This window comes from Durio zibethinus, chromosome 11 (assembly GCF_047325235.1).
Source record: "Durio zibethinus cultivar Kanyao isolate XHJ-2024 chromosome 11, ASM4732523v1, whole genome shotgun sequence".
In the NCBI taxonomy this organism is placed as follows: domain Eukaryota; kingdom Viridiplantae; phylum Streptophyta; class Magnoliopsida; order Malvales; family Malvaceae; genus Durio; species Durio zibethinus.
The window spans coordinates 5,505,610-5,511,518 of record NC_143172.1 but is presented as its reverse complement, the minus strand read 5'-3'; the positions used below and the strand labels follow the sequence as shown (position 1 = coordinate 5,511,518).

General features: G+C 34.3%; 1 pseudogene across 1 annotated transcript; it reads right to left on the bottom strand.

The window, feature by feature from the left end:
- Positions 1-377: 377 nt before the first annotated feature.
- Positions 378-5,459, bottom strand: LOC111290594 (uncharacterized; annotated as a pseudogene). The gene is made up of 6 exons (XR_016346243.1): positions 5,125-5,459; positions 4,836-4,965; positions 4,198-4,356; positions 3,095-3,354; positions 1,843-2,476; positions 378-1,609 (listed from the first exon to the last, which is right to left on the bottom strand). The product of XR_016346243.1 is annotated as an uncharacterized LOC111290594 (transcript).
- Between the last annotated feature and the right edge of the window lie 450 nt (positions 5,460-5,909).

Below are 5,909 nucleotides of genomic sequence, written 5' to 3'. Positions count from 1 at the left end.
GGAAACACATGAACTAAATCCTTTCATTTCCTCCAGGAAATAACATCAACCTAACCCTTTGTCTCTAATTGTTAAATTGTGGTTGAAAGTTTTATGTTTTATGATACTGGAAGGCAGGAGAGTCTGCGTGAACAGTTATGCTCAGCAACCCCAATGATTTTACTGTGATATGAGAAAACAATGCAAAGTATGTGGAAAAATTTTTTTTTTTGACAATTCATAATTTAACAAGCATGAATGAATTTTTTTAAATAATTAAATGAATCAATTGAATTAAATTTTAAATTTTATAATAAAAATAATTTCATGTCCATCACTCCATCTATTATTAATTATATTACCACCTCGGTAAACCATAACTTATTCCCAAATTCTTCGCTCAAAAGCCAATTGGTTTAGCACTTCGATTCGGCCGCTACTAAGTGAAAAAAGCGGCCTTAGCACCATTATGTTTTGGTTACTGAATAAAATAAAAAATGGATTGTTTGCAAGTAAGACTATACCGTAAGAGCATATATTTGAATTGGAATAGACTACATATGAAGGATTCAGCTGTTTGTCTCGTGACCCCAAAGACTTTTTGGACTTTTAGGTGGCTCCAGCAGACGAAACGAGACAAAGGTGGCTAAGAGACCCACGTTTTGGCAGTTTTAGCTTAGACAAAACCTAACACACAGTAAAAGCCCACAAGAGGCTACTTTCATCGAAAAACCTGACAATGGTGTACCTACCCATTCAAGGACTAGGGCTCCCCATTCGCTTGATCTCCAAACTCCGAAAAAAGTCAATTAAGCATGATTTTAATGCTTAATCAAAGTCGTAAGTCCTGCATTTTAACATTTTTACATCTACGTATATCGTTTTTGTACCTTACAAATCACAAAAATATACAAGCCAGACCCTGGCGTGTTAAAAGGCAGATTTTAGAAAAAGGCACCATACCCTTTGCAGTAAATTTAATGTACTATTCTAAAGTGAAAAAGTTTTTACGTTTAGTCAAATGATTGAATATGAATTCAACATTTTTCAATGCATTAAGATTAAATGACGAAAATGCTTTGCTTAAGTTCCTCAATGTGGTTAAACGTATAAATTTCACATGGACCTTCAACAAACTTTATTTTACCATGCAGACAATCTTAAACACTAGGCTTATTTTAGCTTAAAAACCTGACAAAAAAAAAAAAAAAAAAGAAACCGTGCCTCGGTAGTATTCTTATCTATATAGTTAACTTTGAAGAAGTGCTATTATACCATTCATTAACAAGATCCTTAGAGATGTGTCTGTATCCACACACCATTCCCGTGCTTGGGCATATAGATATTGTTAAATATAGAACTTTCGGCGAACACAGAAAACCAATTATCAAAAGTCCTCAAACACAACTACAAAATGGTTCGTAACATTAGCGCATTCTAACTTTAAACAACCTAAACATTTGCACACCATCCCACTGTTTTTTCTTCATTTCCTCAGCTAGGAAAACTCAGCAAGTGCAGTAATATCCACTAAAAAAAAGCCTACTACACGCCGTCGCTTATTTTTAAGATTCTCAAAAATCTGGTTGACATCAGCTGCTGTGATTGCCTTTGAAGGATCAAAGGACCCCTAAAGATTAAAAATATATATATAAATCTTAGGGGCAGAAAATTTGCTTTTGAAAAAGATACATAAATGAAGAATCAAATGATGCAGGAGCATGAAAAAAAAAAAGGATAGCTTTCCCTAGAACCTACCTTGCAATATAATCAGTAAATGTTAGCAATTAAAAAGATACACAATCATTATCAAAAAAAGAATAAACAAATTCTAAACAACAATATACACAATCGATGACATACCAGGAAGGAACGGAACTCATCTGTGAAGTCGGCAATGCCATTCAGAATCTCCTTTTTTCTATATGACCAAGATTGTTAAAGAAATTTAATTCAGCATCCTCCCTTTGCTGCAACTTTCTTCCCTCTTTTGCTTTGCATTTTTTTCATACTCTGCTATTGAATCCTCTTTGTCAAGAAGATAACTGATATGCTTTTGCTTGTACATATCCAAGCACTTGTCACATCTGCAGAGAGCATCTCTCCAGTTTTTAGAAAGAAAAAGGGGTTTACTTTCTGAAACGAGTGATGCAGCCATCCTGTATACTCCAAGAATACAAGTAGCATCATTCCGAGATCTTTCTCCAATAACAAACTTCTTGTCATCAGATACAGATTCACAATTAGCATCAGAAACCAAATTATTCTTTTGGGAAGAATCAGAGCACGCATCATTTTCAAGTTCCACAGCTACATCATCTTTAGGAGGGATGTCTTCCACCACACTTTTGTCCTTGCTAGTAGTAACAGGAGTAATAGGCTGTCTCCCTGCTGCCCATATGGTTTTACGATATAGAGTCAAAAAAGAGCACACTGCAGAGCATGCCTTGCATATGAAATCCTCATATAGAGGCTCCCCTTCCTCATCTCTAGGAATCTGCCAAACAAGTTTTTTCAGATCATAATCTATTACCCAATATCAATAACTTAGAATAGTGCAAAAGCTGCCAAGTCACAGACTTTTATCTTTTTTCATTTCTTTCTCTTTTCTTTTCAATATCAAAGTTCAATTTAGCTATTTTACACTGCTCAACTTGAATAAACTAATCATAAGAATGTGCTAATGAAAGGTACTTCAAACTGATAAATTGTGATCAGAAATCATATGTTCACCGAATTTATCATCTTTTGGTTTCAAATGATTAGGACCCATGTCCATCTTTCTAGAGACAAGTTCAGGCCAGAATAATGCCAGTGGTATCATGCTTAATACGAAACAGAACCCTATAGGAGAGGGCTTCAGCAGAATAACCACCAAAAGTTTGACCAGCTACAATGCAGCCAGCCAACACATTGCAAGAATCTTAGTAGAAGGAAAACTACAGCAAACATTAACATGAACCTACTCAACAGGGCATCTCTAGATTTGCCCTCATTTAACAGAAGAAAAAAAATAAAAAAAAAACATTGTGCCATTTTATACAATACCCGGGCACAAACTAGTGAAGAACAGAACATGATATGAAAATGTAGGACATGCACCCCGTTTACTGACCTCATTGGGAGAGTTGAGAGTGATATGCTCCTCATGAAACCAGTCCTCGCACATAAAGCACTGAATCATCTCTACTTGCTCCTGGAGATATGAATCTGGATAGGGGCGATTGCAGGTGCAGTATACACCTTTGAAATTGTGACTATATAAATTTCGATATTCTCTACATCTTTATTTGGGAAAAGCTTGCACGAGAACTCTCTGAATTTTGAATTTCCACAGTCACACCTAAAATTTCTCTTGGTCCAGAGCTCCAATACCTTGAATATTGCAACAGTGAAAACCTCTTACATCCATGTAAGCAGACAGAAATAACAGAATAGAATATTTACTCAAAGAAAAACATGTAAAATAAGAACATTCTCCTTGACAACCTTGAGCAGTTGGGCATAGAAATTTTCCATTTTTCCACCATAGCATACATAACTTATGTCCAATACTGAAGTAAGAATGTGCAATTTCAAATGCACACTAGCATACATAACTTATGTTCGGTAATCAAGTAAGCGTGTGGAATTTCAAATGGCCACAGGAACTAATCAGAATAAAAATCTTGCGTGTCCCATGTTTTAACCAATCAAGCATTGCTAAATCAATTCATGAGTTCTTCCATTATAGATCATATAAAAAATCTATACCCCATTGTGATTGTAGAAAATCAGGTAATTGGATAGATGATACGAATATTGCTTAAAGCTACCCTCAAAGAACACAGTTTGATATTGAAAACAGTGAGCAGTGCGAATTATAATTGCAGTTAATGCTGATCAAGCAACAAAGGGGTCAATGTTAAGGCTGCAATAGTTGGAAATATCATGATGATAGGAACGAAATCACAAATGTAGTATCATATTTACTACCACATGAAATAAACCAATCTGTAACATGGAGCATGACCTGCAAAGTGCAAACTATAAAACGCAACTCCAAAAGTCAAGGTCTGCAGAAAGCAAAAGCACGGCACATGCTTCCACTTTTATAAATCATAATTTCAGTAACATCTTAAGAGTTATATTAACAACAAATCAATGTTTAGCATTCAGAATGAGAGATGAAATTGAGGGGATCTCCCACACCGTAAACGAGAATGCAAAGGAAAATACCTCATGGCCATCGTGACAAGACAAGCAACAAGCAGTGCAAATTCCAGCATTCCCATCAGGGGTGCATGTCAGGCACGAGAAAATAGCCTGTCTTTTCATGTAACCTTTAGAATAGGTACACACGTCACCCTCATCTCCACCCAAAACCAAATCTGCTTCCTTTTAGATTAAAAATAACAAGTTACACATTGCCAATGGCATATATAGCTCAAAGAAGCAGAACAGAAACAATAACAAATCAACCAATAGCTAATCTTCTTATACTTGAGAGTCAAAATCATCTTATACTTTTTCAATCTAAATTTAGGATGGAAGATATATTTGACTGAACTCAAACTAGCATGCATATGATGCATTCCACGCTTGCATAAAATTAATAAGACAAAGCTTTGTCTTATTAATTTTATGCAAAATTTAATCAATGTTCATACATTAGTTCAAGTATTAAGTATGTCTCAACCGAAATTTTTGCTCTGAAAAAGCTAAAAGATTTTGATTTTATCATTTCTAAAATAAAAAAAAAAAGAGAAAAAATTCCCTTGCCCACAAACCAGACGAAACCAAAAAGTCCTAACTAAATTCAATATTCCCGCAAAACAAAACCCTAAACCAATAAACTGGGGTGAAAAAGCCTTTACCAACTCTTCTTCTTCGATGTTCTCAAGATACTCTTTGATTGATATGGTCTACTCACCATCATCGTCGAACTCGGAAGCCATTTTCCCCTAATCGCCAGGACCTTCAAAACCAAAATCTCCACCCCCCGAACTTGAAATTCAAAGTAAAAAAAAAAAAAAAGAAAAAGGAAAAATATCAGCGTAACATTTGGGAAAACAAACACTTATTTCATATCTCTATTTTACTCGTTCGGGGAAACCTAGTTGTGCCCCATAACGAGAAACCCTAACATTGAAAAAAAAAGGTTACCTTTTGAACCTCGCAATTAACAGATTTTAAGACGGTTGATAAGGGATTAGATTGTTGATAATCCGATTAGATTTCTATTGAAGGAACGCGAGAGACAAAATGAGCGAAAAGGAGCAACATTTGGCGCTTGAGGATTTGAAATGAGAGGACCTAGTGCTTATACACACGAGTCCAATACAGTGGTAAGGGAGTGTGTACGAATATTTCCCGCCACAAAGCCCCCTGATGGAATCAAATTACGCGGTCGGTTCCCTCCCGTTTGTTTAGTGTTATTTTTCTCATTCATCACCCAATGTTTTCGGCTGTCACAATTGATTTATGAAATATTTGGAAATTTCACAATTTCTTATTCATTTATATTATAAGCTCCATATGCAAGATTTAAAAAACCTAGAATGAAGTCAATATTGTTTGTTTTGTCATTTTTATTTATTAATTTTTTTATTGTAAAATTACCAAATAAAAAAATAAAAAAAAAATTGAATGAGAATGACATATGAATATTTTAATTGACTTTTTTGTCTTATAATTTTTATCTAATTAAAAAAATAAATAAAAATTTTGTAAAAAGACCTCGACCAGTCTTAACTCGACCTCAATTTAAAAAAAAAATTATTTGCTGTGGATTAAGAATAATCAAAATCCATAGAATATGGAATTATTTTTAGTTGATATATTTTGTTACAAAATTTATTTAGTAAAAAATAAAAAATACAAAAGAAAAAAATTAAATGGAGTGCTGCATGAACATTTTAATTGGCCTTTTCTTTTTCACAAAATTATTT